The sequence below is a fragment of the Pangasianodon hypophthalmus genome, chromosome 4, assembly GCF_027358585.1.
Source record: "Pangasianodon hypophthalmus isolate fPanHyp1 chromosome 4, fPanHyp1.pri, whole genome shotgun sequence".
Lineage (NCBI taxonomy): Eukaryota > Metazoa > Chordata > Actinopteri > Siluriformes > Pangasiidae > Pangasianodon > Pangasianodon hypophthalmus.
In genome coordinates this window covers 13,819,734-13,843,972 of record NC_069713.1, presented here as the reverse complement: position 1 = coordinate 13,843,972, position 24,239 = coordinate 13,819,734, and the positions used below count along the sequence as shown (strand labels likewise).

The 24,239-nt window shown below is 39.8% G+C and overlaps 1 protein-coding gene across 1 annotated transcript in view; it reads right to left on the bottom strand.

The window, feature by feature from the left end:
• Positions 1-24,239, bottom strand: part of kdm6ba (lysine (K)-specific demethylase 6B, a) — an 83,304-nt gene that overhangs the window by 47,137 nt on the left and 11,928 nt on the right. The window contains exon 3 of the mRNA XM_034303611.2: positions 191-238. The gene's annotated coding sequence lies outside the window, so the exon portion shown is untranslated. The remainder of the gene's footprint in view (positions 1-190; positions 239-24,239) is intronic.

Sequence of the window (24,239 nt, the reverse complement as noted above, 5' to 3'; positions counted from 1 at the left end):
CTATAGCGTCTAAACAAATGTGTGTGCGTGCGTTATATCAAGTATCACTCTGCCCATTTCCTTCATCCAACTTGGTTGTAAGTGCATCGATAATGTATTAATGCACTGATATGCTCTCAAGAAAACACACACACACACACACACAAACACACACACACACACACACACACACAGGTCTCCTCTTACCTACCAATGGTCTGTTGTCTTCTTCCTGTATGGGAGTGGCTCCTTCCTGGCCCTGCAATTACAGGATACACAATCTGTTAACAAACACATGAAAACCATCAGGCCAGAAAGAGCCACTAAGCCAAACACACACACACACACACACACACACCCAGCGGTCGTTAGCTGCAGTCAGTCCAGTCATAAAGAGCACTTCCATACTCCTCCTGATTACAGCTGAGAGTGTGTGCAGACGACCAGAGGCCCTGAACCCTGTACTTACACACACATACACACACACACACAAACTAGGGCAAACTAGCTCTGACACAATTATCTTATCGGTAGATGCATAAATATAACACAATAGGACCATAACAGTCAGCACTATTCCATATATGAATGGATGATTGTGTTCAAAAGGGCGAAAGGATATCACACTGTGAGGGGAAAAAAAAAAAAAACAGATTATCCAAGATGGCTGCCTCAATTATGCTACAGCGTCCAGGCACATGCTGAGGGACATTTTGTTCATGTTCATAGATTAGGTATTTCATAGGTATTTCAGACCTCCAACTAGGACACGCCAAAGAAAATTCCCCCTCAACTCAGAATTCCTACTCAGAAAGTCGGGAAGGTCTCCTCATCCTCGAATTCAGCAAGTGATGTCTTATACTTCTTTACTTTTAAATGAGTTATGCTGTATATACAAGTATTTGCTTTAGGTCAAGCAACATACAGACATATTAGTTACACTATATTGCCAAAAGTTTTGGACACCTGACCATCACACCCATATGTGCTTTCTGAGCATCCCATTCCAGAGTTTGTCAACCCCTTTGCTGTTCTAATAACCTCCACTCTTCTGGGAAGGTTTTCCACTAGATTTTAGAATGTGGCTATAGGGATTTGTGCTCATTAAGCCACAAGAGCATTAGTGAGGTCAGGCAATGAGGCCTGGGGTGCAGTCGGTGATCCAATTCATCCCAAAGGTGTTCAGTGGGGTTGAGGTCAGGGCTCTGCGCAGAACACTTCAGTTCTTCCACTTCAAACTTAGCCATCCATGTCTTCGTGGAGCTCGCTTTGTGCACAGGGGCACCGACATGCTGGAACAGGTTTGGGCCTCTTAGTTCCAGTGAAGGGAAATTGTAATGCTACAGCATACAGTTACATTCTATACAATTGTGTGCTTCCAACTTCGTGGCAACCATTTGGGGACGATTCATATATGAGTGTGATGGTCAGGTGTCCACAAACCTTTGGCCATATAGTGTATCTGGCCAGATTGCTGCTAACAAAAGACGAACATGGAAGCATCCATGTTTTTTTTTTTTTTTTTTGTAGCTCAAACACAGAGATCAGAAAATGACATAATTCCAAGTTCTGACTTGGAAGTCCCCCCCCCCACCCCCCCCCCCACCAAGAACACTACATACTACAAAACTGGAATCATGAACATGTGTGTCTGTGTAGTGAGTGACCCTGCTCATGAGGTGAAAAACCAGGAGCCACACCACTTCCTGTTTAGACTAGAGGGACAGAGTGGGGTGAAATTATGGCATAATGACACCACCATGGCTGTATGCTGCTTCAATTAACATAATCTCTACAACCAGGATCTCTCTCTTTCACTCCCTTTCTCTCTCTCTCTCTCTCTCTCTCTCTCTCACACACACACACATAGATCCAGTGCACTCAGACATTAAAGCATTTAGAGGATGCAGAAGGTTTTTCTCTGATTAAGTGTGTTAGTGTGGACTGGTGGGAATTTTCATCACCATCATCATAAATAGATAGACTTGTAAACAATGTCAGTGTCTGTATATGTGCATATGTATATGATCTTGTTTTGTGTGTGTGTGTGTGTGTGTGTGTGTGTGTGTGTGTGTGTCCACTTCGTGCTTTTAGCTGTGACAGTTTTATCATGTTGGGAGCAGAAATGGCAATGCTAAAAATATCCCATAAACCCGTTCACCCCCAACCCCGCCCTGTGCTCCGGATAAACTCTCCAGCCCTGCCGTGGATTGCTCCACCCTCTCGTTAAATGCAAGCTGTTCCTGCTGCACATTCCACATGGCGGAGCAAACCATCGTGCAGCCAAAATAGGGGTGAGTGCTTTACTTTCAGCCCCCAAGCAAAAGAAATGCATTTCTAAACAACAACTTTTGGAGTGGTGGAAACCAAAAAATAATGTATGTGTATGTCCATATTTGTGTGTATGTGTGCGAGTGTACATGTGCATGCTTATACACACTCATGCAAGTGCGTGTATGTGTGTCTGTGTTTGGCCAGCTGTGCAGCATGCATGTGTACATTCTCCAGGCTGAGCAGAGAGAGAGGGGGGTTTGAAAAACAGCAGCCAAATTCCTCTCTCTTCATGAACACGTACAGACCACCAGTACCCACGATGTGCAAAACATCACCACGACAACTCTCTGGGAGGCTGGATATATATATATGTGTGTCACACTTTTTTTTTTCCATGTTCACCAATATCAAAGAGGCTTTTGGACCTGTATATATATATATATATATATATATATATATATATATATATATATATATATATATATATATATATATATATACACACACAAACAAACAAACACACAGTCAAAATCTACAATCAAGAGACGCCTTCATTAATATAAGTACAGAGGGTGGAAACCACTGGTAACATTCAAGAACAGGAACGCCAGATTAGACTTCACCAGAAAACATCTAAAAAAGCCTCCCATGTTCTGGAATAAGATTCTTTGAACTGATGAAACCAAGATTAACTTGTACCAGAATGATGGGAAGAGAAAAGTATGGTGAAAGAAAGGAACATGGTGGAGGCAGTGTTATGGCATGGGCATGTATGGCTGCCAATGGAACGGGCTCACTGGTGTTTATTGATGATGTGACTGCTGACAGAAGCAGCAAGATGAATTTTGAGGTGTATAGGGCTATACTCTCTGCTCACATTCAGCCAAATGCTACAAAACTGATACGATGCCGCTTCACAGTGCAGGTGGATAATGACCCTAAACATACTGTGAAAGCAACTCAAGACTTTTTGAAGGCAAAGAAATGGAATATTCTTCAATGGCCAAGTCAGTCACCTGATCTCAACCCAATAGAGCTGCTTTTCTCTTACTGAAGACAAGACTAAAGGCAGAAAGACCCACAAACAAACTGAAGGTGGCTGCAGTGAAGGCCTGGCAAAGCATCTCCAGGGAGGAAACTCAGCATTTGAGTTTTGAGAACATGGGCTCCAGACTTCAGGCAGTCATTGACTGCAAAGGATTTTCATCCAAGTATTAAAATTATGGTTATATTTACAATTATGTCATTTTGTCCAAATACCTTTGAGCCCCTGAAAATAGAGGTACTTTGTTTGAAAATGGCTGTAATTCCTAAATGGTAAATGCCATATTTTTGTGGAATCTCTTAAAATACAGCAAAGCTGGAAGTCTACACTTCGATCACATCTTGATTGTTTTATTTCAAATCCATTGTGGTGGTGTATAAAGGCAAAATCATTGAAAAATCATCAAAAACTCCGTCATTGTCCAAATACTTCCGGACCTGACTGTATATATTTGTGTGTGTGTGTGTGTGTGTGTGTGTGTGTGTGTGTGGAAAAAAAAAAAAAGGTCCAAAAGCCTCTTTGATATTGGTGAACATGGGGGAAAAAAAAGTGCAAGAGGGGCCAAAATAGTTTTAAACTTCAAGAACAGAAAAAGGAAAAGTAAATATCTCATATCTCTTTTATTTTTTTTTGGTTCAATTTCCATGTTAAATCTCATACACAACTACACACAGCACATGTAGGTCATGGTTACTGTAAGTTTTTTCTGTTATTACCATTTTAAAGCATTAACCATTTAAACTATAATAAGCCTGACAGATGTGTGTGTTGCATTAGTATGATAACATTACAACACATTTCTGATGGACTAAGGCACAAGGCAGGGTGTAAAATATAGTATGTAGTGTTTTTCTACCACTGTTTTGCTCTAGTTGCTATGGTGATGCGAGTGACTTCATAAGGGCCCAATCAGCTGACTGCTTGTGCGTAAAGATTACTAGCCAACTGTACTGCAACTATATTGAGGGCAGCACAGTGGTACAGTGGGTAGCATTGCCACCTCACAACTCCTGGGGTCCTGGTTCCGTCTTGGGCTCAGGTTACTGTCTTCCTCCCACATCCTAAAACATGCCAGTAGACACACAGGCTATACTAATTTCCCCTAGTTATGAATGACTGTGTGTAAGGTGCCCTGCGATGGACTGGTTCCCATCCATGATGCATCTCCACCTCACAGACTGTACATTTCTGCACATATGTATTGTGCTTTGTCAACTGGTGTTGTGCTAAACTACTAGCAAATGATTTATTGCACCCAACGACATCTGTGTTCATCATCTACTCAAATAACATACATACCTTCAAAGCACACCTTAATTGTGATCATCTCTATTCCATTTGTGTTCACACCTGTAAAGTACAGTATGTGTGCATGTGTACCTAGTGTGTAACCACACCCCCTAAGAGGCAATCTACAAACACAATGATTACCAGTAAAACTTTTGCCACAAGATGGAATGTTAAGTCATATTTGTAAATGTCAAGTCGGAGCTTTCAGTTCTGGCTGGTATATTTTTAAAACTCATCTGGTGAAAAGAATGATGTGACTGCTTTCTTTAACAAGCACATGTCAATGCTCTGTCAAATTTGTCCAGCTGTCTTAATGCTGTCTTTCGAATGGGACAGTCTGTAACTTAGGAACACAAATGCTAGGCAAAAAAATGCCTACTTAGGCATCCTCCTCTCAAACAGCATATAGAGAAAGTGCCTACAATAATGCTGTGCATGTTATATATAATGTTGTCTATTCCTTGTAGTTAGGGATAATTGTCACATTCCTAATACACAAAAACACTACAAAGAAAGGGAAATCTCCATTTCTACTTGGTCTCATTTGCACATTATCAGTTTGTGTGTATTGGTTACATATTTACTCTGCAAACACTTTAGGCCTGGTTGCCAGGACACCTGCTCAGGGCACGTGCTGAAGCGTGACAGGATGGGACGACCTTTTTGACCTCAGCAGTAGCCGTGCTTTTCATGTCTTAGCCGCTTCTCTTTAATGCTTGGCTTTTACCCTCCGACCCTAGAGCAAGCCTGTGGAGAAGCTGTGTGTGTGTGTGTGTGTTTAGGTGTGATGAATGCTAAAGTAGAGAAGGACTAATGATTAGGCAGGAATCATGCATACAGGATGTAATAGCATGTAAAATTCAAATGTAGTTGCTTTTATGTATTTCAATCACTTCTTCTAATCACTTCAATTCAGCATACAGTGCACTATTTGGGGTGCAGCCATTTTGAGGTGGCTTGCAAGTGGACAAATATGAACTACTATATTATTACCCATAGTGTGCAAACACCACAATGCATAGCGATTTCTTTCAGCTCGAATTTTACTTGTTAACTATTAAACCCAATAGCTACTTATTAGTGGTGCATTTAATACAGAAAATAGCTTTTAATACTTTTATTTAATACTATATTTTGTTATTTGAATTATTTAATTAACTGTGAACTGTGAACAACTGTGATTGTGTGTTTCTTGTGTTGTGCTGTGTGAATTCAGTTTGGTGTCTCTGCTGCCGTATGTAAGGCTCGATACCTAACAGTCTGTTTAGTAAATAGAGAACAAGTGTGTGAAGACACAGTTTTCGATTTAATAGTATGAAATTTGCATGCTGTGTAGGAAATTGTTTCCCTCTCCCAGATAAACAAAAGAATGATGTCTCCTGACGGTGAGACAACACACTCAAATCACACACAGGCTTCTCAGTTCCATCTTAAAAGTGCACTGAAAACACTTGGACCATTAATATTCAAGCAGCATTGATGCTGAACAAAGTAGCGGATATATTCCTGTAACACACACATGCACACACATACACACTTCTTCAGATCCTGTTTGCTTTATCACAGCTCAGTGTAGAGTATAAACTCCGCCGGATCTGGATCTGACCCACCGACCCTATTAAATGCTCTTAATCAGCTGAGTCAGCCAGCAACAAACCCTACACGCACACACACACACACACACACACGCACACAGACACACATCTGAATCCACTAAAGGTTTCAATACACACAGAGAGGTGGACAGGCACGTGTGCATATGTGCAAGCATCTGGAATCTCTTAACAAAGACACAAAGAGTTACTATATGTGGAAGATGAATATGGCATTTTGTGTGTGTGTGTAGAGCTCTTATGGTCAATTGTTTTGATAACTTGTGGGTGTGGGGTCACCTGACAAGGCAATAATGACAGAAAGAAAGAGGAGTGAGAGAGTGAGCAGTCTCGGAGATATATACAAACACAAACCGAATGCAGCTGTTCTGTCTCTGCCAAAGCGCATGATTGTGCTCAAAACCTCTCCCTCCCTTAGTGGAGGCTTTTCTTATCTTATACACAGTTTATGTTTGAGTGTGTATATTTACAGCTGTGGTTTATGAATGTGCGTTAGGGCTCAAGCTCCCTAACACATATTTTGGTATATATGTATATAAAACATCCTGAAAGGACACGGAGCTGCCAGGAGTTTTAAAAACAGAGCAGCTTTATACCATTACAGCATGGTTTTAATACTGCTCGTATAAGTATGAAATGTTGTACATTTTTATTGCATGCCATATGACTAGGACTTCTATTTCAGCCTCAGCTATTTCAGACAAAATCTCTAAAGCTGACACTCAAACTCAAATGTGTGCTTTCTTCCATAAACAAATACACACAACCTCGCTTTCAAGTGGATGTGTGTGATGGAGAGATGATGAAGGATCAAGGAAGGAAGGAAGTGAATAATCCAAAGCACACACCTAAAATCAAACACACGTCCCCACAGCTAAAACAGTGGCGCTTCTATCCTGCATCCTATTGGCTGAGAGGGCTGCAAGCTCCTCCCACTACAGACACCTATGGCTGTGATGGCGTCAGGGCGTCTAATCCACTCCCCTACATAATGTTCTGGAGAGACAGAGAAATTATTATATTGTTTTCCTTCATCTGTTTTTACATTGTTAAACATATTAATGTGCTTTTAACACTTAAGACAAATGATCACGTTCTTATTTTCTTTTTTATTTTAATATTCAGACACTTTGTAACCTGTGATTCTGGCAATACAATTGCACCTTTGATCAGCTGCCAATAAAACCTGGTAAATTTAATTAATTTAAACTGAATTTAAAATGTCTTGTTTTATTATCCTTTGACATTCAAATACTTTTCATACCACACGTTGGCAACTCAAATAGATTGGTTTTGTCATGCTAATGAAGTACCCTGAAATTGAAACTTAAAGAAAAAAAGAGACACCAACAGAATGGTGTAGGATGTCATGTGCTTGAGGTTTTTTTTTCTTTCTTTAGTCAGCGCTCATGTTGCAAAAATATAAGCATTAATCCCCCTTGTGTTCTGTCACTCACACACACACACACGTTATTGCTTGAATAGGAGCTTAGTGTCCTTTGTAGTTCCTAAATATATATACCTGGTATCTCCATACTCTAATTCTCTTGATCACACACTTTAACACATCAATCTATTTTCATAAAGAACTTGGCTCTATAACTGTTATATTTTTTAAGAAACTTTTGCAAATTGCTGTCAGCAGGAACAGCTGCTATTGTCTGCTCTGGTGTTGGGGCACAGCCATGCAGACTAGATTTTGCATGCGGGGGCAGGGGTCTGTCTGGACTAGGATGTCATGTGGTTTCTAAAAGTCTTAAGAACTATTGGCATGTGTGAACGAGAAGAGTTTCCTAGAACAGTAATTAGTGAGGTCTCTCACATATTTTCTATATATAGTTATACAGTTATAAAAAAAAAAAAAAAAAAAAAGAAAAAAAAAAAAAAAAAAAAGCCTGTGATCTGTGCAAGCGAAGGACATCTAAACCTGTAGGAAGTGAAACTAGTCAATATTCAAAGTTAGATCTTTTTAAAGATGACATTTATACCATGGGGTTTGTACACACATTCCTCCTCCTTAACCTTCCTCACTTTATTGATGCCAACAAGAACCAGCAATGCTAACAGCAATGTCATTAATGTTAGGCCCACTGCCTCTGAAGGATCTCATCAGTGGAAATGAGACATCCTTCACTCTGATGGTACCAAAATTCCCAACAAAGCGTTTGGCCTTTATGTGCTTGCGTGTAACAGTATGATAGTTAGGAATGGATATGTAAGGAATAAAACATGCTGTTATAGGAAAATAATCAATGATGGAGTGGTGTTCAACCCAAAGTTGATCCTCTTCCACATCCTGAAGTGTTTTGTTCATCTTATACCACAGCAACGCTAACGATTTCTTGAAAAGAGCAGTAATTCATACATTTTATTCATTTATAGATGCAAAACAAGTTCCTGTTATCCTTTGCATTATAACTATAAATGACTGTTCATTCACCAGTTTCTTTTATTCCACCTCTCTCTTTTGAAGTGGAAAAAAAAAAAAAACCTTGTCATTTCACAGAGAAACCGCAAAGCCCTCTGGCCTGAAGACTTTCCCATGTTAGAGAACTTAAAGACATAGTTTTACATCTGACTGTTACAAAGCACTGACACTGGAGATTCCTTCCATAAATGCAAAATATAAATCACCAGAAATCCTTCTTACAGAAACCCTACAGAAAACCATATCAACAATTACACACAACTGTAAGTCAGTTTAAGTGGAGCATCCACCTCCCTGTATAAGAGATTATAGAAATGATAACACATATTAATGCCCTCATTCTAATAAGTATTGCTGTTGTCACTCTTATTCAAAACATTCTTATCAACCGCATCATATAATTAATTTCTTTCTTTCCATCATTCCCTCAGTTGTGTCATTTTTGTTCCTCTCAGCAATAGAGCAAACAATATCATAGCTTAAATATAGACTTACCTTAAACTGTCAAGGTTAAATTCCTACAGGATTACATTCTACCAGGGCTTTTGATTTTTTTTTATTTTATTTTATTTGATTTATTTAATATTTTATTTATTTGACAAATGCTTTTATCCAAAGCGACGTACAACTGACTTGAGCAGTGGAAAGTTAATGAACTTGCACAAGGGCCCAACAGTGACAGCCTGGCAGTACCTGTATTTGAGCAACTTTCAGAGCAGCAGTCTAGAGATGAGCCACTACTGTCTGATTCAGAACAGCAATTACATTTGTGAAAGGATCTATGTTAGATGTGTCCTCAGAAAATAATAGACACCTGCCAGCCAAATGTTAGTAATAAATGTTGGCTAACATTTATACCAACCAAATGTTAGCCAACATTTTTGGCCATGCCCTCACTTTTCTTGGAGGAAGCATGTGTTAGACTTCACCCTCCTTGGTTGTAGCTGTCATATGACAGGGAAGAGTTAACTAGTGGGTAGTAAATGGCAAAAACAAATTAGGGAGAAAATGCAGAAAAAAATCCCCCCAAAGTTTACACTTAAATCACTGATGCAATAAACTCTTGTGCAAATGGTGTTCTATGAAGAGTACCATGTATATGTACTCAAAAGGGAAGTGGTTGCTCAGTGGTTACGGCATTGGGCTACTGATCGGAAGGTGAATCATAGCATCCTCAAGCTGCCACTGTTAGCCCCTTGAGCAAGGCACTTAACCCTCAACTGCTCATTTGTATCCTGTTTCAATTGTAAGTCACTATGGATAAAAGCAGCAGCCAAATGAAATAAATGTACTCACTGTTAGCACAGTGCTTGGATCAATCATTAATATCAATTAATTGTTCATATTAAATCAAGTCATACAATTCACACACACACTACAGCTATAACAAACTTAGTAGCAGTTAGTGGAAATGGGTTACCAGATACATGCAGCATTATGTTGCATGTGAACATGTGGCTTGCATGTGCAACTTCAGTGGTTTAGACTCATTAGAGTGGCTGGTGTAACCTAATTAAAACCCTATGGAGGGACCACCCATCTCCATTGCCACCCAGGGACCTCTCACTCTACGCGGCTCGCTGTGGGTGGTGCAGGCTGGACGCTTCTACCGATCTGGCTGGTGTACAGTAAAAGCGAAAAAATTTATTAACCCAAATATGCAGCAGTTTGATATGAGGCCACACACAACGACACACACGCTAAATACAGTGCCACACAGTGGCCACCACAGCTGCAATGAAGCGTGCCTGTGTGTAAGCATTCCCAAGGAACAAGAGAGGGAGGGTGTGCGTGTCAGCTGGAGATAGTGGGCATCAAAGGAAAATGCTATCAGAGATAGTGAGAAGGAGAGTGCCAGCTGGGTGTAGGGAGGAGGTAAGTGAGTGAGTGAGCTGGATGGAGCCCAGCTTTGTCTACGCTGGGCCTCCAGGGAGCTGTGCGTGGCACAGGCAGGGCAGCCTGCTCCTCTGGAGATGAGCCAGGCCACACGCAGGGGCTGAGTGCTCAAGAAATCCCCTGGCTGAAAAGGGGATCACCAGGCCTCGGGCCACACACACATGCACACATACACACACACACACACTGCCCTCAAGCCGTAGTATAATACAATACTAAGCTCATGTCAGTTAGGCTTAGACACAAATATGTGCATACACACAGACATGGCGCCTGAAAACTGACATAATATCATATTGAACTACTGCTCTGGTCTTTATACACATCCACACACTGTGTCTGATAGATTACAATTCTGAGCTGCTGCTCACACACACAAACAGAAAGAGCAAGGTCACATTAATCAACTCTAGTATAGCACTCTCATCAAACATGTAAACTTTTAAAAATGTTAAAACCAAACCGATAGAAATGTGATCAGATCAGATGCTCTGTCTATGGCCATTAATACTTATTGTACACTTCTCTGGTCACAAGCTTCAGAATCTTGAATGTTCAATCTAACTGGCTATCTGCACTTCCATGTATGTGCGCATACGGCAGATATCCAACTGAAAAAATACTTTAACACTGACTCACTTTCATGAGCTTTTTCAAGTCATTGGATTGAAAACTAGTTGACAGCATCCTGTGTTTATTAGCAGTTTTGTTTAAAGCCATTAGTGGGCTCCAGGAAAAGCCTGGGATTTGCTCAGTTGCACTATCAGCACTGTTCAGCAAAAGATAGAGGTCTTGCCTGTGAGATTAACAGATCGCCAAGGTATCATCAGCAATCACCTAATGATACACTGAACTCCTAGCTGCGGCTAAGATTCCAAGAAAAAGACAGGGATATTTTTGTTGTTTTAGATGGATTTAAAATGATGGATGTCTGTTACTTCATAGCTATCAATTAATTATTAGCAGTATGACTCACCATCTGAGCTAATGTGAAATAACTTTATGGGCAGTAAAGATGTCTGCTTCATTTTAAATCCACTTGAGTATTTACATTTGCTGGACTTAAAAAAATAAGAGCACAATAAGCATTATTATCCAAAACTACAGTGATGACAGGATGAGAGACTGGATATTTAATCGACTGACAAATTTCATTTCACAGTACCACATTTCTTAATCTCATAATAAAGTGCTTTTTGTTATTTTGTTGCCTCTCCCTCTGTCCCAAGTGCCTGAAGAAAAAAGGGGGTTGGAATTTCTTTTTCCATTTTTGTGTTGCCTTGACAATTCAATAAGCCACAACTCTATAGGCAACATTGCCAGGAAAGCATTGCCATTACTCTGTATGCTGTTGCTGAGGATTACATCATCACTCTGTATATTGCAGCAAAGGGAATAGGGGCCAAATTAGTGTTTATGAGTATGTTTGTGTGTGGACTATTGCTTTATGCACTCTCAAGTGATCTCTGTATTGAGTAGACTAACTAAAAAGTGACCCCATTCCCCCCGTCCTCTCTTTCTTTACTCCCACCCACTCTTTCTCTTGCTGTCTGTCTCTGTCAGGTGTTGGGTTACTGCAGGCTCCAGACAGAAGCAGTAATGTAGCCCTCAATCCCAGACACCAACACAGACAGACAGAGGAAAAGGGCGAGATAGTGAGGGAGGGAGAGAACGAGAGAGAGAGAGAGAGAGAGAGAAAGAGAGAGAGAGGGGTCTCCTATCTTGGTGCTCTTCCACCAACACGGTGCTGGAACCGGTGCCTAATTTCAAACCAGTCCTGCGCTTTTCCACCAGTAAAAATAAAACCAATAATCAATAAAATCAGACATATTACACTGATCAAGGAACCTGTGACACTAGATCTTGAGAGATAGGAGTCATTTTGTCACTATGGCAGCAACTTGGACATTCATATGGCCACAATTAAAAAAGAAGTACACAGTGAGCGAGTGTTTGAAAATCACTGCTGAAAAAAAGAGCAAAATCAATACAATAACAATGGTGAATCAATAGTCTGTTGAAGAAACAACTGCTTTGCTAGTTATTGCAACAAAACAAATGGTCTATAAAAATCAATCAAAACATGTAATTCTTATCTTGCATTTAATTGTTATGTGTAACTGTCATTACGTTGAAGGACTGGACCATAAAATACAAAGCCAGAAATTAAACCTTATTATTAAACAAAGGATACAGTCTGCCATGGTTGTTATTTTTATGACAAATATTAGGAAACACCTACGTCTGATTACACAAGGGTTTGTCTCTCAAAATAGCAGAGATGCAGACTGTTTGGTAAAAGGTTTGCTGGTTCACTCAACCAGCACTGGTCTGTCTGCAGCAGCAGAACTGTGTTGGTGGAAAAGGTTTTCTGTGTGCTTGGAGGGTATAAAGTTTTGCATGTAGTAGCTAAAAATGTGAAAATGCATTTGCATGTGTGAGAAAGAACCACATTTAAACCAGACTCACAGACTAAAAGTTCAGATTAATACAGCATCATGAGTTTTTGTATTACATTTGTAATGTGCAGGAGGTGGTGCAGTGGGTAGTGTTGCCACCTCACAGCTCCAGGGTCCCGGGTTCAGGGTATATTTGTGCTCAGTGTTCCTAGGATACGGCTCCACCATGGTAAAGCGGTTACAGAAGATGACTGAATGAATGATTTGTAATGTCTGGTTTTTTAAATTTCATATGATGCCCCTAAATTATTTGCCACTAAGTCAGGTTCTCTGACATAATCCCAGCCAGCAGTTCCACCTTCAGGTCTTTAGGGTTAAATTATTATCTATCATGGAGTTACTGAATACACTATGCTTGCTTGTATATATTGCAAGAACTGATCTTTAATTTAATACTGAATTAAAAGCGCTATGTCTATATTGTTGCAAAATATGCCTATGGCAGAATTGTGTTATTAATTATGTTCAAAGATCCTCTAGGCAGATTCATACCGAGCCATACTGCATTTCTGTATCATTACACATCCCAGTACACAGTTAGACAGGAAGGAAGAAAAAGTTAAAGCAAAAACCTCTATCACATTTTATAATGAGTCTAGTGTCTCTTAAACCACACGCTCATCCGCCGCTCTGTGTTTTTGAGAGTTTGGGTCTAACCGACAGACGCACTGTTCCATCACTATAGCACACCAACAGAGTAGCAGCTGACAGGTGTAGTAACATGCTCAATTATTTTTAACTTTGCTTTGTGCATTTGCTAAAGACACTCAAGCTCATTTGTTCATCTGTCATAATCCTTCCCACTGAGCCAGAGGTAAAGAGATATTTCAACACCTCACATCTTTCTATCTAAATCTGCAGCTGTCTAAGAGCTGGCCCAGTCCACGGAGGATCCTCCCAGCAGGTCACTAGTATCCAGTATGACATCCAGTATGGAAAGAACTTTGCTAACCAAAGAAGTGGAGTAATGTGATATGCTCTGGAAGAGCTTAAGTTCATTGGATATTTTCTTGAAGCTTCTATGATAAGACAAGTGTGAAAATTTAATGTCATCACTTAAGCCCACACAATGCTGACATGCAGGTTCTAGGAAAAGACTGGCCAAAAATAAGGTAGCTTAGATCAAATCAGACCAGATATCATCTATATGATCAAACACAAAAAGTGCTTTTCAAAAGATGAGCTTAAGAATACATTCAAGGCTGCCAAGTCAGCAGGAATACATTCCAGGCTATGGTTTTTTAAAACACCAATAATTCTTACTTGACAATCCTGAATGCTATTTGTTACAAGTCAAATCCATCATTGGTGGGATTAAGCTGTCAGTTGTCAGTTTCGTGCTCATTTAGTAGAGAGTTATCAAATCTCCTGCCTGTAACACCAAATACAGCAGAGATTAAAGCCCTGGTCCTGCTCGAACAGGAAACGAGTGTTTAACAGAAACTAGTTGAGGTGTTACCCAAGAATTATACACAAACCACACTAGCACATTCAGGTGAATTAAACTGCTTTCTGTGAAAATAAACCAGGTTTATTCGAAATATGGTTACAAGTGCATACAGAAATATTCAGTATAAAATATGCTCATGCTACTTCATAAAAAAAAAAAAAAAATCATTAATTTGTGATGCATTGACAGCTGAAAACTTTCTTTCTTAATCAGTCACAACATAAGAGGAAAAGGTACACCTGAACAAAAGACACACACCTTCACATATAACGCCTGATTTAGCCGGAAAGTACACTGCTAATAATTACACTTAAAGACACCTCCTGTACCCATCAAACAAGAAAGACAGAATACCAGCAAGGGAGGGAAGATGCTCTACCTACACACACCTAAGCGTCAGCTACACTTAAACAAAGAGCCAGACACACAGCGACAAGACACAGACGGCATCTCACAGACAAATATAATGAGAGTGAAAGAGAGAGCACTGTATACTGAGATAGTAAGGGAATGTGAGAACAGAAAGATGAAGGCGAGTTAACGCGCACAGACTGCCTTCTGTAATTTATATTCCTTCAGTCAATTCTCGATTTCGCTCAAAGTGCCAGACAGCAGAGACACACAAACACCCAGACAGACGAAAGGCTTCTCTCTCCCAGCACATCCTCATTCTCAGTTTTTCTCTCTCTCTCTCTTTTTTTTTTTTTTTTTTTTTTTTTTTTACATTTTCATTCCTTAGTGTACTCTGTGTGTGTGCTGTGTGTGTGCTGTGTTTGCTCTCTGTAGTTTCCAGCTTTCTTGGTCAGGAGCTGTAGTGTGGAGAGAAGAGCTTCAAAGCAAACCACTTATGGGTTCAAGACCTTCACAGAACTAAGGCCAGGCTTCCATTTCTGATACAATGTGGATATCAGAGGTCTGAGTACTGGCTGGTACCCGATACTGATGCAGCACTGACATCCTCATAATGACTGAGCCGGCTCTCTCTAAGAGTCTGTGGCCAAATTACGCAAAATATCACAAGATGTGATGGCGACATGCTTTGAAGCAATTTCTGGTAATTAATGCACCATATATGGTGCATCCCTATTATTTATTTTGGTCAAAGTGAATATCAACTTTTAGTTGATAAGGAAAATAATAATCATAAAATTCCACTTATATTACATAAGGTGAAATAAGCATTTAAATGTAATCAAGCCCACACTCCTTCCTCTGAAAAAAATAACTTCCTGTTTACATCAAATCAGGGGAGGCTACAGGGATTTAAAAAATTCTCCTAAGTATGCTGTTTTTCATGAGCCAATATGCTAGTATACTAGCGTCTGACATCAACCTTCTGTGCCAGTCTTTACAACTAGACACACACACAGGCGCGCACACAAAGTAAACTTATATTGAATTTGAATTTTGTGTATCGTTACACCCCTATAAGCAACATTTAACATGTATGCTGGGAAAGAATATGAAATGAAATTACAAAATGGGTCACTATTCATGGACCAAATTGTTAAGCATACCCACAGTGTTGCATATGGGCATTGGTTTGGCATTGTCCCTGCCTTACAACAGTAGTAAATTCTGAATGTGACACTTCTCGAGGTTCCTTTTCAGTTAAAATGCTGACCAGCAGTCAAGTATGTTCAAAGGTGCAGCTCCTACAGCAACTACCTTGAAAACTGAATGTAGCTAGTGTGTGATCAGAGCTAAGAAATAGAGATACTGCACAAATTCTGTCAGTTTCCTTTTTTTTTTTTTTGCATGATGACAGGAAGCAGTCTTTCAAAATGTCAGCCCTTCACAAAGAATAAAAAAAACCAGACAAGTTGTCAGTCATTCAATTATCGGTGAGAGTGAGAGAGAGAGAGAGGAGAGAGATTTACTCACTCTCACACTTTAGCATTTCAGGTGATAAGTCATATCACTTTTACTGTAAATACATCTACATGTCTGGAATTCTCTCTTTCTCTCTCTCACACACATTTACACACAATGACCTTATTGTTAATCCCTAATGAACATCCTGTCTCACCTGTCAGTCGCTGTTTCATTTGCTCTTTCCCACCACTCTCTCTCTCTCTCTCTCGTTTGCTCTAGTGCATGAGTTAAGCATGGGCAGATGATGCACACTTCTGCTTTTCAGGAATAAAGATGAAAGGAAAAAAGATGTGAAAATGGAAAAAGAGAGACCCAAACATCATGTGAGCAAGTAAAATAAATCCTTGGGAACAGTTCAGATGGCTGTGTGTTCCAGATACCCGATTACAGAGTGTGTGTGAGGCAGAGAGTGTGCTGCACTTCCCAAAGCTAGAGATGCACTGCACCTCAGACTATTTTTAACCTGCAGTATGGGAAATGCCAGGAGTGTGCCGTAGCATGCGCAAAACTTCATCAGCATCTCACTTTCGTTTATGTTAGAGCAACAAACATGAACTTATATTGCACATAATTAACATAACGCTTTTCCATATATTATATTTCCAACAGTGTGAAGACTGTGTGAGGGATATGAGATGCACCAGGTCATCTTATGTAACAGGAGCTGCATTGCTATAGAGGAACTGATCAATCCTGCTGTACTCTAAATCCCAGCACCCTCACTGCACCTCTTCCCTACTTTACTCCTCAAAAAAGTTTTTTGTGAAGGTTTGTACTTACGTACTTTATGGTAACTACGTTCATTAAACTTTGATTTTGCTCTGGTATTTCATGATAACTAGAATATAGTAGTGTTATGTTAAAACCATAACACTACTATATTCTACTATTGTGCTTTATGGTAACTAAATTACGGATTTGTTATTTATTAAACTATGATACTTGCCAAGGTATCTTAAAGTAACTATGATTGTTACTCTATATACTATGACGTTACCATGGTTGCCACTATTAAGATGTAGCTATGATAGCTATGTAGTCTTGTAAATTGCTGTAAATGCTCCAACATGGAAAAGTCTTCAGGACAGAGGGCTTGCTAGTTTCGCAGGAGCACATCGAGGAGAGAGGGGGAAAAAAAAAGAGAGCCTGGTGATTAAATGACTGTTTATAGCTATTATAATGTAAGCGATAACAGGAACTCACGTTTCACACCATTAAACTTAACTATAAATGGATAAAATATATGAAATGTCGTTCTTTAATAAATAGAGTACTGTAATCGTTGGCAAACTGTTGTGGAACTTTGGAACATGCTGTTATTGGAGTAACAGTAACTCTACTTCACCTTCACACTCTGTCATTGACTATTTTTCTGTAACAGCACACCTAGATGTCATATTCCTCTCATGTAATATAATAAATATAGTAATATAGTAAAAAGTTTAGTAGTTATGGTATCACACCATTTATACATCACATTATTAATATAACATTTAAAATATGTTTTTTAAATAATAATTTATATAATAATTTATATATTAATAATATAACATTAAAAAAATATATATGTTATTAATATAACATATAAAAAATGTTATCAAACATTTCTGGAAATATGCTAATATACTAGATGACCATACACTATATGACCAAAAGTTTGTGGATACCTGACCATCACACCCATATGTGCCCCATTCCAGATTGAGTCTACCCTTTGCTGTTATAATAAGCTCCACTCTTCTGCAAAGGTTTTCCACTAGATTTTGGAGAGTGGCTGTAGGGATTTGTGCTCATTCAGCCACAAGAGCAATAGTGAGGTCAGGCGTTGATGTCAGGTCGAGGAGGCCTGGGGTGCAGTCAGTCCAGCTCATCCCAAAGGTGCTCAGTGGGGTTGAGGTCAGGGCTCACTTGAGTTCTTCCACTCTAACCTTGGCAAACCATGTCTTCATGTACCTCGATTTGTGCACAGGGAAGGGAAAGGGAAGGGAAACTGTACTGCTACAGAGTACAAAGACATCCTACACAAGTATGTGCTTCCAACTTTGTGGCAACAGTGTGGGGAAGGCCTTCCACTCATTAGTATGAGCTACAACATAACTTCTCTGAAGGTTAAACACCACTCATACACTTTCGTGCTCCTGCATATCTACCCTCTGGCAGAAACACAATGTACCACACCTGATCCAGCTAATCAAGGTCTTCAGGAGCAACTGCATACTGAAATGTGTACAGGAGAAGGGTTGGGCATTGGACTGGATCTGGCAGGTTTTCCTCTTGAATCCACTTTTTTAAAACTGTGCGACTTAAATGTGTGTCATTGACTGACAATTTTCATGCAAAATTATTTCCCATTTTTAGAACATCATACGACAAATGTGGTGCCCTCACAGTAACACCTTTTAAACAGCTTTTGCGATTACTAAAGTGAACTAAGTCAGTACCACAAAGCACAATGTTTTTTGTCAGTGCCTCATACCTCAGTATAATAATAAAAAATAATGCTCTTTGTAGAAAAAATAAACTCTGCATCAGTATCACATTTCCTGTGACTGAAGATATGCAGTGTTTGCTTTGTTCTGAAATATGTGACTGGACATTGCACGCTTTTATGGGTCTTTGTGAGTGGATTTGTGTGTGTATTTTGTGGACTCTCTGGAAGATTGTATGTAAGGACACAGGCTGTAAGAGGCGGAACTGGGTCTCAAGAGAATGATTGAGGGGACATCGCCTACGTGACACCCTGTGCATACCCAGTATGTACCCCAATATTCCCTCCCCCAAAACTCACACAAAAGCCCTAACCTTTATTTTCTGCCTCACATTCACTCAAAGGCACATGCATGCAGCACACAGCAGAGATCCCCCCCCCCCCCCCCATATATCATAAGCACACACACAATGTACAAACAGCACACCATACACACTTTAGACAGTGCACACATGCAGTCGCGCACACACACACACACACACACACACAATCTCAGAGACGAATGCACCAAAAAGCAGCATAAAATATTCAGTGAATTTTCTAACATGTGCTCTGTATGTGTAGAAGTGTAAAAAAAAAAAAAAAGAGAGAGGACAAGGGAGAGAGGGAGGGGGAGACGAAGTCAATGAGGGCAAGGGGAGAGCGAGAGCAAGAGCGAGAGAGAAAATCCAGCTGAATTCTTTCCAAGAAACTCCCCCTAGCAACAGCCCTAGCACACTCTGTGCCCTATTGGACAGCTGACAGCACGCATCACCAACCCATGCTGGACTCCTCAACCAATCAGACACTGACATGGCTCTCAGCTGCAGGGGGAGCTGGGCTTTCACGATTCCATGTTCGCCATGGCAACTGAAGCCTGGTCCTGGCCTAGAGGTGGCCTGCGAAGAAAACACACTTATCCACTCCTGTGAGGAGATATATGGTTAAGCCTGCAGCTTCTTTTGGACCAAATTCAAAAACACACACAATGTTTTGCACAATAATCACACCCATACATATCACATCAGGCCAAGATCAAGGCACGCCGCCTCAGCAACGCACAAAGGTAATGGGACTGAACTACAGGGCACATTCCTTTGCTAAACTGCACTGAATAACTCTGATGCAGTCAAACTAGGGTAAGGAGTTGTGTGTGACGCCACTGAGTCTCCAGTCGATCAAGTCTGTGGTTTAACACTGTGGTAACCCACAGCAGGCCTCAGAAACCCAAACATCTGGACGCACAAGACTGTGTGTGCTGATTGTGGTGTTCCCCATGCTGAGCTGGTTCACCCTGATGTCATACACACTGCTTCACTGGCTGAATTTGTTACACCCGATATCTCCAGTGTGTTGCTTACATACGGTCACATGGCATTAGCAGGCTGTCATACTTATGTGCCAGATTACAATGATGTAAATATTTTAAACTGCTTAAAACTTGGGCTTTCACTGCAGTAAGTTAGCTAAACATTAGTGCAGCTCTCATGTAAAAGTAGTCAGTGCTTAGCCACATTTGACAAACAGTAGCAAACTCTCTAGAAAAAGAGGTCAGGCTAGCAAGACTACCTAAACAAGAGTAGCTATAAGGTATTAAATAAAACTAGCTAGCAGTACATCATGGGTTTGTCATTAGGGGATGCAAACATAAATAGCTAATTATTGATCTAATTTGTTAGTTAAATACTATTATTGTATAAATGTAAGCATGGAATACAAACAGAGAAAATATTTATTTAGCTACATAAGATAGCTATATAGCACAATAATTTAACTTGGAAACATTTACACTTTTAATTAACTTTTAGACTAAAGCTTTAAGAATACACTTTACCTTCCCAGATAAAAGTGCGCTATATGGCCAAAGGTTTGTGGCCACCTGATCATATGTGGGGCGTCCCCAAACTGTTACCACAATGGAAGCACAGAATGTCATTGCATGCTGTAAGATTACAATTTACATTTACATGTGTGGCATTTGGCAGACGCCCTTATCCAGAGCGACTTACAGAAGTGCTTTGAAGTCTCAATCAATAAATACATCCTGATATTGGTTCACTAGGTCACGGACTAAGAATACCATCAGTCTAAAAATTCTGTTGAGGAGGTAATATAGTAAGAAAAGCACACAGAATTTTTTTTTTTTAAATTAAAGTGCTAATTTAAGTACTTCACTGGAACTAAGAGGCCCAAACCTGCTCCAGCATGACAATGACCTATGCACAAAGCGAGCTCCATGAAGACATGGTTTGCCAAGGTTGAAGTGGAAGAGCTCAAGCAGCCTGCACAGAGTCCTGACCTCAACCCCACTGAACACCTTTGGGATGAGCTGGAATGCCAACTGCAAACCATGCTTCCTCACCCACATCGGTGTCAGGCCTCACTAATACTCTTGTGGCTGAATGAGCACAAATCTCCACAACCACTCTCCAAAATCTAGTGGAAAGCCTTCCTAGAAGAGTGGAGGTTATTATAGCAGCAAAAGGGGGTACTAAATCTGGAATGGGATGGTCAACAAAGGGACGCCAATTTTAATGGAAGCACCTTTAATGGGATTGTACAAATCAATGTGAGCTAGCTAGCCAGCTAGCGGACGAGCTATAAAGTGAGTGTGGCTTCTTCGGGATCTATTTCCACTAGTGGAGCAAAAATAAACAGAACATTTGGCCATGTTGTTGCCATATCATTCCTTGTTTCTAGACCTGCTGTATAATTCTGCACTTACGCTGAATATCGGCAAAGCTGAGATTACCTACGGTATTCGCCCCGCGGGTCCGTGCCTAGGGCCAAATCACAACCGTGCCGATATTGAGTATGCCCGCACTCATGCGATATTGCTTAATTGAAGTGTTATAACTGGCTCCACTTTCATAAATGCTCATTTTAAACCTACATATAGTTACTCATAGTGAGAAAGCACCTTAACGAATGAATCATGGGCAGTGTGAGTTGAAAAGTTCGACTTGCACAATAGACTAAATGAATATAGCAGCTCAATTTACAGCCTAGAGGTAAACACCCCCCCCCCCCCCCTCCCCTTGACCTCTACAAGTGATTTGTTACTAGTGTGGGATTGATGAGTGTGTTTGTCTCAGATTTACCATCATAAAAGTGTTTTTTTGACAGCATGAGAATAAATAAACCTCCCTATTTAGTTTTTTTTTAAAGTTTAAAATCATGCTTTTTTATTACACTGACTTGGAGTTCTTCTTTAATATCCACTTCACATTTTGAGTAGCTGATACGGTACATCCAGTGTTCAAAGAGGAAATCAAAAAGAGTAACACATACTGTATAATTGTGTTTATAGCACATTCAGGTGAAAATTGTTACATCAGAAATTACAGAATCATCTCATCCAAACATCCAGCACAGGCTTTGCAAATGAGCAAGCATCAGAATGATCCTTTAGTCTCTCTGTGTATGGATATTTTTTGATACCACCTCACATAAACCCCGCTGTACACGCATGCTTGAGAGATATATTGCACAGAGACAATGTGAACAACAGAGGGACTGTGAAAATCTTCCGTAAGGGTTTTAGCCTTAAGCCTATTACTGACTCTTATCTGAGAGAAACATGAAGAGGTGCAGACATCTATACAAAAAATAAATAAATAAAAAGAGAACGAGAGAGTATGCGAGAGAGTTCTTTGTTCTTGAGCTTGGAGAGGAGATGAGTTACAGTCTCTCAGTATCTCTCCAGAAAACAAAGGCACTTTAGAAAGGACTTCTCAAAGCACAAATGACTCTGGTTCCACAGTCACGTGAAGGGTGTGTGCGTGCGCGCGTGTGTGCATGTGTAAAGTGTGTGTGTGTGTAAAGTGTGTCTGTTTGCACATGGAAGTGACCCATCCATCACAATCCCTCACATTGTCTACACATGATGAAGACAAAGAGGGAGGTGTGTGTGTATGTGTGTGTGTGTGTGTGTGTGTGTGTGTGTATGTGTGAATGCATGTCATTCATCTCCAGTCACCCAAACCATTTTAAAGATCATCAAAATTAACAGCAGGTAATTAAAAGTAACTGCAGCTTGTCTCTTGAGATTTGGGCTACTGGGCCACTCTTGGTAGCTAATTAACTTCTACATTAATTACCTTCTCAATGTGGAGTTAGATCACATATGGGCACTTAGGTTTTTGTAGAAAGTATAACAAAAGGTGGCACGGGTGATGTATTTGCTAAAGAGCAATTGAGTGTAATGGATAGTTCCCTTTAACGCACATGCTCACACACACACTGAGTCATTGTAAATAGAATCAGTGTATGAATATTAGATGAGGCACATAAAGCTATACAGAAAGCTTTATTTGTTTAGAATACACATTTATTCTAGTGTGCACTAACTCAGAAACATACCCACTAAGCAAACACTGCATGAGTTTTAAACTTAAGAAGTTAAAGGAGTCTTGTTCATGTCTAAAAAAGTCTAAGTATTAAAAAGACAAAACTCTAACTACTGTCAAAAAAAGACATACCAGCATGTATTTTGTTTTTGGGATTTCAGTATGACTGACCTTCCTGACCTGATGTTTAGTAGTAAACAGCTTTTTTAGAGCTGTTTCAAGAGGTTTCTTGAAGAGAAACTAAGCCTCATGGCATCATCTGAGAGGCCTACTGCTGCTACTTATTAAAATCCGCAAGGTTGCACAATATTGTCTAGCAGCTTGGTAGCCAAGTAGATCTACTGATTGGTTATAACATCAATTATGCCATCATGAATCAGACCCTAAAATAACTCAACACTACCAAGAAAATTCTGGCTTAAAGCTGATATTTTAATGTTCAATTTTTCAAACGTGGGCAATAAACATAAAAAAAAAAAATGTTAATCTTGTTTGTGTACCTTGTCAGATTGCACATGAATTATCTACTAAAAGACAAGTTCGTTTTCTGTTATCTACAATCTAAAATGCAATGAATTCTTTTTTTCTGACTGCTTCCACATCACCATTCACTCATAGAATTATCAGTAATATTCTGTTGCACTTCCTCTCCCCATTTCCACCATTCCCCACTGTCATCTTTCAAAAACACTGAGCCTGTTTCACTTGGAAATATGTCCAGTAATTAAAAAAAAAAAATAATAAAAGTGCTACAATTTCTGTGTCATTTTGTCCTTAAAATTAGCTAGAACTAGATGTTTTAAATACCATTTTTATTATGTTAAATCACAAAATAATAACTTGACACTTGATGTGGTGGTCCCACAATAAAAACATCATTAGACAACAGAAAAATCATAGAAGCTCCTACACCTTAAACTACATTTAATGAGCGAGCAAATTAAAAATGCTGCCAGTCACTCGTATATACAGCATACCAACTCATTTAAAGGTAAGAGGTGCTGCTGTGTTAACTGCTGATGCCGTGTTGATTTGACATCACTTGCTAAACTCGGAGTTGAGGAGACCATCCCGTTTTTCAAAGTAGAAATTCCGAGTTCGAGGGTATTTTTGT